An 11,205-nucleotide genomic window follows, 5' to 3' on the forward strand; every position below is an offset into this window, starting at 1 on the left:
CAGCTCTTTGTACTATTTCTTTTGTTCCGGATGGTGAAGTCGGGTTGCGGCAGGGCGGAAGTGCGCGGGGAGTGGGGCGGACGTTGGTACGCGGGGCGGAAGGGCGTGGGGAGCGGGCGGACGTTGGTACGCGGGGCGGAAGGGCGTGGGGAGCGGGCGGACGTTGGTACGCGGGGCGGAAGGGCGTGGGGAGCGGGGCGGACGTCGGTACACGGGGCGGAAGTGCGTGGGGAGCGGGGCGGACGTTGGTACGCGGGGCGGAAGTGCGTGGGGAGCGGGGCGGACGTTGGTACGCGGGGCGGAAGTGCGCGGGGAGCAGGCGGACGTTGGTACACGGGGCGGAAGGGCGTGAGGAGCGGGGCGGACGTCGGTACGCGGGGCGGAAGGGCGTGGGGAGCGGGCGGATGTCGGTACGCGGGGCGGAAGGGCGTGGGGAGCAGGCGGACGTCGGTACGCGGGGCGGAAGGGCGTGGGGAGCGGGCGGACGTCGGTCGCGGGGCGGAAGGGCGTGGGGAGCAGGCGGATGTCGGTACGCGGGGCGGAAGGGCGTGGGGAGCAGGCGGACGTCGGTCGCGGGGCGGAAGGGCGTGGGGAGCGGGCGGACGTCGGTCGCGGGGCGGAAGGGCGTGGGGAGCGGGCGGACGTCGGTCGCGGGGCGGAAGGGCGTGGGGAGCGGGCGGACGTCGGTCGCGGGGCGGAAGGGCGTGGGGAGCAGGCGGACGTCGGTCGCGGGGCGGAAGGGCGTGGGGAGCGGGCGGACGTCGGTCGCGGGGCGGAAGGGCGTGGGGAGCGGGCGGACGTCGGTCGCGGGGCGGAAGGGCGTGGGGAGCGGGCGGACGTCGGTCGCGGGGCGGAAGTGCGTGGGGAGCGGGGCGGATGTCGGTACGCCGGGCAGAAGTTTCCCCCACGCGGCGTCGGAAAGGCGGTCGGTAAGGGGTCAACGGGGCGGGAACGCTAACGGGAACTTCCATCGTTCCCCCCCACACCTCCAAAAAGTGGGGGCGATGTTGCGATTGGCGCCGACTCCATGCCAACTGGGGGCGAGTACTTGCTGCACCATCACCATTTCATTGAGTTGGTAATGGCTCTTTAAAAAAGGGAGCAATTTTGGCCTCGAGCTCTGGAGCCCGGTGTGGTGCTCGGAGTGTACGGGACCCTGGAGCGAGCCTGTTGTCTCCCTGTAGATTTAGCAGATTGATTTCTGTTGTAATTTCTTTAATAAGATTGACTTGTGATTATGAGTTTCCCACCTGATATTGATGGCATGTGATACACCTAAGAACAAGAGCAGCCGAACCCTCACTCAGTTTGATGATGATCATTCATCTCACTAAAAAGTCATTTATCACAATTAAGTTTCCCTTTGTCAGTCACCCGTCTCATAAACATATTATGTTTGTTAGTTTGATTGCGAAGGGAACTTATCTCCTGTTCTCAGAGGCCGGGCTGCACAATTCCCTACATCCGATGGTAACGAGCAGTTCTCCAGTGTTACTTACCTGGCAGGGGAATAACCATGATCAAGAAGGTGGTTCTCCCAGGACGAGGCTAGCCCATTGCACTTCGGGTGTGCTGACACCTGCAATGTCCCCAAATGCGGGATACTCGACGGCAAAATTTGTGAGAAGAAAAGGATCATCTCAACCAAAGAATCCCCTCAGCCCGTTGACCAGTTGGAGAACAGTTTGCGCACTCTGTGATTTTTTTGAACTGGCGCGAAATATGTAAGTTGCTGCAGGTCTACAAGATGCACTGCAGCAACTCGCCAAGGCTTCTTCGGCAGCACCTCCCAAACCCGCGACCTCTACCACCTAGAAGGACAAGGGCAGCAGGTGCATGGGAACACCATCACCTCCACGTTCACCTCTGAGTCACACACCATCCTGACTGGGAAATATATCGGCCGCTCCTTCATCGACGCTGGGTCAAAATCCTGGAACTCCCTCCCTAACAGCACTGTGGGAGCACCTTCACCACACGGACTGCAGCGGTTCAAGAAGGCGGCCCACCACCACCTTCTCGAGGGGCAATTAGGGATGGGCAATAAATGCCGGGCCTCGCCAGCGAGGCCCACATCCCAGGAACTAAATTTTTTTAAATCCCATTTTGGTGTAAAGTCAAAAGTAAGGCAATGAAGGAGACTCTCTCGCCGGAAGGTTGACGGAGAGTGGGACTCTGCATTAGTTGTGGTACAGCTATGGGGCATCACACCTTGGCACTCCCAACCCGGGATTTTCCATCCGAATGGAATTACACAGTGGGAATTTTTACCCCCACGTTGCCTGCTTTCTCACCTTTGGACCAATTAACTGGCCAACTATTACTGTACCTGTCAGATTTCACTCAACCTGTTTAGATCTTGCGCTGCAAGTAAACCTCCTGTAATCAATTAAAGAAACATCAGTCTTTGATGAGGAGAAATCCCTTCTCTGCAGCTAAGCGTCGTTTGAATCCATTTATACTGTCTGCTTCAATGGGCTTCCCTGGTAACTTATTCCACAATCTTTTAGGCAAAAAGATTTTGCACAATTTCCCTTCACCCTCCAGCTTCCTAACTGAGAACCTGTTAGTCCAACTATTCATCGTAGTGAATAATTTGCCTGGATCACTTTTGCAAATCATAGAATGATACAGCACACATGGAGGCCATTCGGCCCTTTGTGCCTGTGGTAGCTCTTTGAAAGGACCATCCAATTAGTCCCACTACTCTCTCCCGCCTCCAACCCCGACCCCCACCGCACCCCACCCCCACCCGTACCCCGCCCCCCCCCCCCCGGCGCTCTTTCCCTTAGTCCTGCACATTTTTCCTTTTTAAGCGTATATCCAATTTCCTTTTGAAAGCTACTATTGAATCCACTTCCACCGCCCTTTCAGGCAGTGCGTTCCAGATCACCAGGTCAATTGAAAATTTCAAAACTGAGAATGATAGATTTTTGCTCGGCAAAGGGGCAATAATGGTCACGGTACCACTGCGGGTAGCTGGAGTTAAGATTCAGGTCAGCCGTGATCTACGTGAAAGGCGGAGCAGGCTCGAGGGGCTGAATGGCCCCCTCTTGTTCTTGTGTTCCTGTACACGGCAGGTATTGCAAATACTGGTGTCAAAGTGTGAAATGATACGTCAAGGTCTGCACTGTGCCCTGACACACAAGAGGCAAACACTGGTGATATTGAGTGTCAGTCACAGCATAACCCCAAATGGTCAGTGAGGACCACCTGAGAGAACAGAATTCAGCTCCCTCTGCCTGTCTGCGGCATAACTAAGACCGCGTATTTCCACCTCTGTAACATCGCCCGTCTCCGCCCCTGCCTCAGCTCATCCGCTACTGAAGCCCTCATCCATGCATTTGTTACCTCTCGACTTGACTAGTCCATCACACGCCTGGCTGGCCTCCCACATAAACGAGAGGTGATCCAAAACTCGGCTGCCCATGTCCTAACTCGCACCAAGTCCCGCTCACCCATCACCCCTGTGCTCACTGACCTACATTGGCACCCGGTTAAGCAATACCTCGATTTCAAAATTCTCATCCTTGTTTTCAAATCACTCCGCGGCCTCGCCCCTCCCTATCTCTGTAATCTCCTCCAGCCCCACAACCCCCCCGAGATGTCTGCGCTCCTCTAATTCTGCCCTCCTGAACATCCCTGATTATAATCGCTCAACCATTGGTGGCCGTGCCTTCAGCTGCCTGGGCCCCAAGCTCTGGAACTCCCTCCCTAAACCTCTCCGCCTCTCTACCTCTCTTTTATCCTTTAAGACGCTCCTTAAAACCTGCCTCTTTGTCCATCATCTGCCGTAATGTCTTCTTATGTGGCTCGGTGTTAAACTTACTTGTTTTGTCTTTTAACACTCCTGTGAAGCACCATGGGATGTTTTACTGCGTTAAAGGCACTATATAAATAAAAGTTCTTGTTGTTGCTCCTATAAAACACAGCCCAGTGCAATATTTTTTGGATGATTGCAGCGTGTGATGCCTCACCTGCTTCGGAGCTGCCTTGTGATCTGGGATGGGAAGAGATGCAACATGAAACCAGCTTTTGTCTTGGGCATGTAGAATATAAAAGTGTTTCAAGCCCACATATTAACATGATTTGTTTGGGGTTAACTGCAAAAACAAAGACTTGCATTCATATAGCACCTTTTGTGAACCCAAGACATCCCAAAGCGCTTTACAGCCAGTGAAGTACTTTTTGTTTGGAGTGTAGTCACTGTTGTAATGTGGGAAACGCGCACAGCAAGCTCCCACAAACAGCAATGTGATAATGACCAGATAATCTGTTTTAGTGATGACAATGACAGAAGCTGAACGAAAGAGGGACACCCAGCCTCAGGGGGCCATTGATGCAGAGTCAGCGGAGGTGTTTAAATGGAAGTTGGGTACTTACCCGGGAAGTAAGGGGTTATGGAGAAAAGGCAGAGAATTGGAATAGAAAATCAGTTTGGGATAAATTGCAGAACCCCCGCCTGTGAGTCAGAAGGTTGTGGGTTTAAGTCCCCACTCCAGAGACTTGAGCATAAAAATCCAGGCTGACACTCCCAGTGCAGTGCTGAGTGAGTGCTGCACTGTCGGAGGTGCCGTCTTTCGGATGAGACGTTAAATTAAGGCCCCATCTGCTCTCTCAGGTAGATTTAAAAGATCGCATGGCACTATTTCAAAGAAGAGCAGGGGAGTTATCCCCGGTGTCCTGGGGCCAATATTTATCCCTCAATCAACATCACTGCTAGAAAAGACAGATTTTCTGGTTATCGCACATTACTGTTTGTGGGAGCTTGTTGTGCTCAAATTGGCTGCTGCATTTCCTATATTACAACAACAACAAAACCAGCAACAACCTGAATTTATATAGCGCCTACAAAGTAGTAAAATATCCCAAAGTGCTTCACAAGAGTGTTATAAGACAAAAAGTTGACACCAAGCCACGTACAAAATTAGGGCAGGTGATTAAAAGCTTGGCCAAAGAGATAGGTTTTAAGGAGTGTCTTAAAGGAGGAAAGAGAGGTAGCGAGGCGGAGAGGTTTAGGGAGGGAGTTCCAGAGCTTAGGACCCAGGCAACAGAAGGCACGGACACCGATGGTGGAGCGATTATAATCAGGGATGCTCAAGTGGGCAGAATTTGAGGAGCACTGACAACTCAGGGGGTTGTGGGGCCGAAGGAGATTACAGAGATACACTTCAAAGGTACTTGATTGGCTGCAAAGCCCTTTAGGAGATGGTGAAAGGCGCTATATAAATGCAAGCTCATTCGTTAAACAATGCAGCTGCCATGGCTAACATATACGGTGGAGCACGATGGGCTGAATGGCCTACATCTTGTGCTATGTTACTAACTTGTTCCTGTAAAGCTGCACTGAAGTTCCTGCTACTACTTCTATTTCTATATTTAAGGTATCTGTCAGTGGGCAGGACTACTCCTCTCGGCTCCACCGGACTGACTAATATTGTACTCGACCCCCATTCGAAACATAGAAACATAGAAAATAGGTGCAGGAGTAGGCCATTCGGCCCCTCGTGCCTGCACCACCATTCAATAAGATCATGGCTGATCATTCCCTCAGTACCCCTTTCCTGCTTTCTCTCCATACCCATTGATCCCTTTAGCCGTAAGGGCCATATCTAACTCCCTCTTGAATATATCCAATGAATTGGCCTCAACAACTCTCTGCGGCAGGGAATTCCACAGGTTAACAACTCTCTGAGTGAAGAAGTTTCTCCTCATCTCAGTCCTAAATGGCCTACCCCTTATCCTCAGACTGTGACCCCTGGTTCTGGACTTCCTCAGTGACAATCATTTAACCATCGGTGGCCATGCCTTCTGAACCCCTTCCCTCCCTCACAATCCCACTCCAGGAACTTGAGCACATAAATCTAGCCGACACTCCCAGTGCAGTGCTGAGGGAGTGCTGCACTGTCGGAGGTGCCGTCTTTCGGATGAGACGTTAAACCGAGGCCCTGTCTGCTCTCTGAGGTGGACGTAAAAGATCCCATGGCACTATTTTGAAGAAGAGCAGGGGAGTTATCCCCCGTGTCCTGGGCCAATATTTATCCCTCAATCAACATCACAAAAAAAACATTATCTGGTCATTATCAGATTGCTGTTTGTGGGAGCTTGCTGTGCGCAACTTGGCTGCTGCCTTTCCCACATTATAACAGTGGCTACTCTCCAAAATTACTTCATTCTCTGCAAAGCACGTTGGTCGTGAAAGGCGCTATACAAATGTAAGTCTTTCTTTCTTTCTTTCACTTCCCCCCTCTTCCAATTGCCTACTCCATCCAGTTCGTCCCCTCCCTACTGATCCTCGCGCCCCCAACTCCAATTTCTCAGTTCCCCCCTAATGACACCACCCCCCCCCCCCCCCGCCGCACCGATTGTCCCCCCAGCCATATCCCCGCCCAGAATCTACCTGAGGGTGGGTTGCTGCTGACGACACATAATCCAGCCTGGAACTGCCGGCGGCCTACCTGGGAACGCCCGCACCACCCCAAGGCCCAATATCGAGTGAGCATCGGGCCAATCTGCGCCAGCCCAGGGAGCTCCCTGTGCCCGGATCACATTCCCTCGGCCTGGGTGCCTGAAGTGAGAATATATTCCATTCCCCAAACACTAACAATTCGCAACCAAAGGTAGAAAATCACCAACTGCAACTGAGACATCCCAATGATTAAACGTTATAGTGAGCCAGTGTCTGAAAAGACTGTGAGCGCTATGCCTGTACTCAGTATGGTCTGCAGCTGCTGGGAGTGCTCACCATTTCCTTTCAAAGCCACTGCCAGTGGCAGCCTGACATCCATCTGTCGCACCCAGTGCTCGATCCACCCTCCCTTCTCCCCGGCCTCACTCATGTGAGCTGCAGCCTCACTCACTCACAGTCTGAATTGTTTTATTATTTATTTGTTCATGGGATGTGGGTGTCACTGGCAAGGCTGGCATTTATTGCCCGCCCGAGAAGCGGGTGATCAGCCCCTATTTCAGAGGGCAGTTCAAAGTCAACCACGTTGCTGTGGGTCTGGAGTCACATATCGGCCAGACCGGGTAAGGACAGCAGATTTCCCACCCTGAAGGACATTGGTAAACCAGATGAATATTTACATCAATCTGGTAGCTTCATGATTGCCATTACTGACACTAACTTTTTTTCTTTTATTCCAGATTCATTTAATTAATTGAATTTAAATTCCCCTGCCACCATGGTGGGATTTGAACTCTGGTTTCTGGATTATTAATGCAAGCCTCTGAATTACTAGTTCAGTAACAATACTACGATGCTACCATTCCCTTGGTTCATTCATCGCCTGGGCTGTGCCCAGCTCCCCTCTGTAAACTTTTCAACAGTTTCTTCTTCATCGGTTGCATCGAGGGACCCTCTCCCATCTCCACCCTCCCCCCTCCCCAGCCCTCACCCCTCATCCTTCCCCTACCCTCCTCACCGCTCCCCTCTCTACCGCCCCCTCCCTCATCTCCCCTCCTCACTCCATCCAAGACCCCCTCCCTCACCCCATCCCACCCTTACCCCCTCCACTGCCCCCTCCCTCTTCACAACCCATTCCTCCCTTTCCCATGCCCCACCTGGACCCATCCCGTGCCTCTACCCATCCCTCCCCCCTCCCCACACCTCCCCTCCCCTGCTCCCCCCTCCCCACCCCTCCCCAACCTCATCCCTCCTCCTCCCCACTCCTCCCCAACCGCATCCCTTACCCCTCCCCACTCCTCCCCGACCTCATCCCTCCCCCCTCCCCGACCTCATCCCTCCCCCCTCCCCACCCCTCCCCGACCTCATCCCTCCCCCCTCCCCGACCTCATTCCTCCCCCATCCCCAACCCTCCCCGACCTCATCCCTCCCCCCTCCCCACCCCTCCCCGACCTCATCCCTCCCCCTCCCCACTCCTCCCCGACCTCATCCCTCCCCCCTCCCCGACCTCATCCCTCCCCCTCCCCACTCCTCCACGACCTCATCCCTCCCCCCTCCCCGACCTCATCCCTCCCCCCTCCCCACCCCTCCCCGACCTCATCCCTCCCCCTCCCCTCCCCTCCCCGACCTCATCCCTCCCCCCTCCCCACCCCTCCCCAACTCCATCCCTCCTCCTCCCCACTCCTCCCCGACCTCATCCCTCCCCCCTCCCCACCCGTCCCCTCCCCTGCTCCCCCCTCCCCACCCCTCCCCTGCTCCCCCCTCCCCACCCCTCCCCTGCTCCCCCCTCCCCACACCTCCCCGACCTCATCCCTCCCCCCTCCCCACCCCTCCCCTGCTCCCCCTTCGCCACCCCTCCCCAACTCCATCCCTCCTCCTCCCCACCCCTCCCCGACCTCATCCCTCCCCCTCCCCACCCCTCCCCTGCTCCCCCCTCCCTACCCCTCCCCAACTCCATCCCTCCTCCTCCCCCCTCCTCCTCCACTGCCCCTCTCCCCATCCCTCCCCACTCCTCCCCGACCTCATCCCTTCCCCCTCCCCTCCCCTCCCCAACCTCATCCCTCCCCCCTCCCCACCCCTCCCCAACTCCATCCCTCCTCCTCCCCACCCCTCCCCTCCCCTGATCCCGCCTCCCCACCCCTCCCCTGCTCCCCCCTCCCCACCCCTCCCCTGCTCCCCCCTCCCCATCCCTCCCCGACCTCATCCCTCCCCCCTCCCCATTCCTCCTCGACCTCATCCCTCCTCCTCCCCACTGCTCCCCGACCTCATCCCTCCCCCCTCCCCACTCCTCCCCGACCTCATCCCTCCTCCTCCCCACTCCTCCCCGACCTCATCCCTCCCCCCTCCCCACTCCTCCCCGACCTCATCCCTCCCCCCTCCCCACCCCTCCCCGACCTCATCCCTCCTCCTCCCCACTCCTCCCCGACCTCATCCCTCCCCCCTCCCCACCCCTCCCCGACCTCATCCCTCCCCCCTCCCCACTCCTCCCCGAACTCATCCCTCCCCCCTCCCCACTCCTCCCCAACCTCATCCCTCCCCCCTCCCCACCCCTCCCCGACCTCATCCCTCCTCCTCCCCACTCCTCCCCGACCTCATCCCTCCTCCTCCCCACTCCTCCCCGACCTCATCCCTCCTCCTCCCCACTCCTCCCCGACCTCATCCCTCCCCCTCCCCACTCCTCCCCGACCTCATCCCTCCCCCCTCCCCACTCCTCCCCTGCTCCCCCCTCCCCACCCCTCCCCAACTCCATCCCTCCTCCTCCCCACTCTTCCCCGACCTCATCCCTCCTCCTCCCCACTCCTCCCCGACCTCATCCCTCCCCCCTCCCCACTCCTCCCCGACCTCATCCCTCCCCCCTCCCCACTCCTCCCCGACCTCATCCCTCCCCCCTCCGCACCCCTCCCCGACCTCATCCCTCCTCCTCCCCACTCCTCCCCGACCTCATTCCTCCCCCCTCCCCACTCCTCCCCTCCCCTGCTCCCCCCTCCCCACCCACCCCGACCTCATCCCACCTCCTCCCCACTCCTCATCGACCTCATCCCTCCCCCCTCCGCACCCCTCCCCTGCTCCCCCCTCCCCACTCCTCCCCGACCTCATCCCTCCCCCCTCCCCACCCCTCCCCTCCCCCCTCCCCACCCCTCCCCTGCTCCCCCCTCCCCACTCCTCCCCACTCCTCCCCGACCTCATCCCTCCCCCCTCCCCACTCCTCCCCGACCTCATCCCTCCCCCCTCCCCACTCCTCCCCGACCTCATCCCTCCCCCCTCCCCACCCCTCCCCAACTCCATCCCTCTCCCCTCCCCACTCCTCCCCGACCTCATCCCTCCCCCCTCCCCACCCCCGACCTCATCCCTCCCCCCTCCCCACCCCTCCCCGACCTCATCCCTCCTCCTCCCCACTTCTCCCCGACCTCATCCCTCCCCCCTCCCCACTCCTCCCCGACCTCATCCCTCCCCCCTCCCCACCCCTCGCCGACCTCATCCCTCCTCCTCCCCACTCCTCCCCGACCTCATTCCTCCCCCCTCCCCACCCCACCCCTCCCCTGCTCCCCCCTCCCCACCCCTCCCCAACTCCATCCCTCCCCCCTCCCCACTCCTCCCCGACCTCATCCCTCCCCCCCTCCCCACTCCTCCCCGACCTCATCCCTCCCCCTCCCCACTGCTCCCCGACCTCATCCCTCCCCCCTCCCCACTCCTCCCCGACCTCATCCCTCCCCCCTCCCCACCCTTCCCCTGCTCCCCCTTCCCCACCCCTCCCCAACTCCATCCCTCCTCCTCCCCTCCCCGACCTCATCCCTCCCCCCTCCCCACCCCTCCCCTCCCCTGCTCCCCCCTCCCCACTCCTCCCCGACCTCATCCCTCCCCCCTCCCCACTCCTCCCCGACCTCATCCCTCCCCCCTCCGCACCCCTCCCCGACCTCATCCCTCCTCCTCCCCACTCCTCCCCGACCTCATTCCTCCCCCCTCCCCACTCCTCCCCTCCCCTGCTCCCCCCTCCCCACCCACCCCGACCTCATCCCTCCTCCTCCCCACTCCTCATCGACCTCATCCCTCCCCCCTCCCCACCCCTCCCCTGCTCCCCCCTCCCCACTCCTCCCCGACCTCATCCCTCCCCCCTCCCCACCCCTCCCCTCCCCCCTCCCCACCCCTCCCCTGCTCCCCCCTCCCCACTCCTCCCCACTCCTCCCCGACCTCATCCCTCCCCCCTCCCCACTCCTCCCCGACCTCATCCCTCCCCCCTCCCCACTCCTCCCCGACCTCATCCCTCCCCCCTCCCCACCCCTCCCCTCCCCTGCTCCCCCCTCCGTACCCCTCCCCAACTCCATCCCTCCTCCTCCCCACTCCTCCCCGACCTCATCCCTCCTCCTCCCCACTCCTCCCCTGCTCCCCCCTCCCCACCCCTCCCCAACTCCATCCCTCCTCCTCCCCACTCCTCCCCGACCTCATCCCTCCCCCCTCCCCACTCCTCCCCGACCTCATCCCTCCCCCCTCCCAACCCCTCCCCTCCCCTGCTCCCCTCTCCCCACCCCTCCCCAACTCCATCCCTCCCCCTCCCCACCCCTCCCCGACCTCATCCCTCCTCCTCCCCACTCCTCCCCGACCTCATCCCTCCCCCCTCCCCACCCCACCCCTCCCCTGCTCCCCCCTCCCCACCCCTCCCCAACTCCATCCCTCCCCCCTCCCCACTCCTCCCCGACCTCATCCCTCCCCCCTCCCCACTCCTCCCCGACCTCATCCCTCCCCCCTCCCCACTCCTCCCCGACCTCAACACTCCCCCCTCCCCACTCCTACCCGACCTTATC

The 11,205-nt window shown here is 59.1% G+C and overlaps 1 pseudogene; it reads left to right on the plus strand.

Moving 5' to 3' along the window:
- The first annotated feature begins 1,491 nt into the window (after positions 1-1,491).
- LOC139277864 (U1 spliceosomal RNA) lies at positions 1,492-1,642 on the plus strand (annotated as a pseudogene).
- Positions 1,643-11,205: the final 9,563 nt, after the last annotated feature.

This window comes from Pristiophorus japonicus, chromosome 12 (assembly GCF_044704955.1).
Source record: "Pristiophorus japonicus isolate sPriJap1 chromosome 12, sPriJap1.hap1, whole genome shotgun sequence".
Taxonomy (NCBI): domain Eukaryota; kingdom Metazoa; phylum Chordata; class Chondrichthyes; family Pristiophoridae; genus Pristiophorus; species Pristiophorus japonicus.